This window comes from Morus notabilis, unplaced genomic scaffold, assembly GCF_000414095.1.
Source record: "Morus notabilis unplaced genomic scaffold, ASM41409v2 Scaffold17, whole genome shotgun sequence".
In the NCBI taxonomy this organism is placed as follows: domain Eukaryota; kingdom Viridiplantae; phylum Streptophyta; class Magnoliopsida; order Rosales; family Moraceae; genus Morus; species Morus notabilis.
In genome coordinates this window covers 46,653-48,244 of record NW_010357427.1, presented here as the reverse complement: position 1 = coordinate 48,244, position 1,592 = coordinate 46,653, and positions in this window count along the sequence as shown.

Sequence of the window (1,592 nt, the reverse complement as noted above, 5' to 3'; positions counted from 1 at the left end):
CTACGTTTAAAGAGAACCATTTTTAATTTTATTTTTATTAAAAAAATTTGAGTAATACAGAAAATTGTTTCAGTAAGCACGGTTTGAGAAGAATTGAAAAATTTAGACAAATATTTTATAAAGGAAATTCAATAGGATTTTGGACGTCAAATTCTAACAAAAACTCAATAGTAGGTACTGTTAAAACTCCTAATAAAGAAGATTATTTAACTCTTACAAGAAGAGACTGATGCTCTTTTTTAAGAGATTGTAATATATAGTTATTAGAAGATGATAATATTGGGCAAAGTAAATGAATCAAAATATCATAGGTAATAGAAAATTGTTTCATTAAAATAACTATAAAAATTTAAAAATATATAAAATAGTGCAAATAGCTAAAATAATCCGTTTTTTATTTTTTAGTAGTAAAGTAATCTGTTATTATTTCTACCATATGTTAGCAAACCCCGTAGAACACACACACACACACACACATATATATATATATATTATAAAATGAGTTCCATATATATATATATATATAATTATAAAATATGAGTAATTTTATTGAAAGAGAAATCAAAGTAAAAAAAAATATTCAAATAACAATAACGACAACCGTAAAATATAATCTACGTTTGGATAGTTATAAGATAAGATATGAATAACCATAAGTAACCGTTTTGAAAAGGAAAACAAATTTAAGAGGAAATATACTGAGTAAGAAGAGCAAGATTCTGAAAAGAATATAAAACAAAAAAAAAAATATTCAAATAACAATAACGACAACCGTAAAATATAATCTACGTTTGGATAGTTATAAGATAAGATATGAATAACCATAAGTAACCGTTTTGAAAAGGAAAACAAATTTAAGAGGAAATATACTGAGTAAGAAGAGCAAGATTCTGAAAAGAATATAAAACAGAGAGAAAGAGTAACAAAAAATCACAAAAAAAAAAATATAAAAAAGATGATTTATGATTACACAAAACAAGAAAACTGATCCGAAAAGGTTGATATTGCACTATGCAATACCGATTTATAATCCAAATGTGAAAAAGCATTAATAATGGCTATCAAAATGTATAACAATTGAATAGATAGAAACCAAATAAAAACAAGTGAATTAACTTAGATATAATGATTAACAGAGAAACTATCAATGATAACAAAAAATTCAAAACAATTACCAACAACAAGAGCTCTCTCTAATCAATTTAGATACAAAAACAGAAGAAAAATGAAAGATCTGACCTTGAAATAGAAAGAATGAGCATGGAGGTAATGCTTCTGACCGCCACAAAACTTCCATGGCCATTCATTGCCAATCTCCGAAGAAACATTCATCCATTGTTTGAGCACAATAAGGAGAAGAAGAAATTTGGTTGAGAAGAAATTTGCCAAGAGTATTTTACACATTGCCCTTGAACTCGTAGAGTTTTGGTAATTTGCCCCCTCAATTTCTAGTTTCGGTAATTTACCATCCAACCTACATACACGAGTTGGAAGGTGCCCCACGTTATTAATTTTGTTATGATTTTTTTTTTTTTTTGAAAATTTAAGGGTCAAAAGTTTAAAAAATTAAAAATTTGTATTACCTTTTAAAT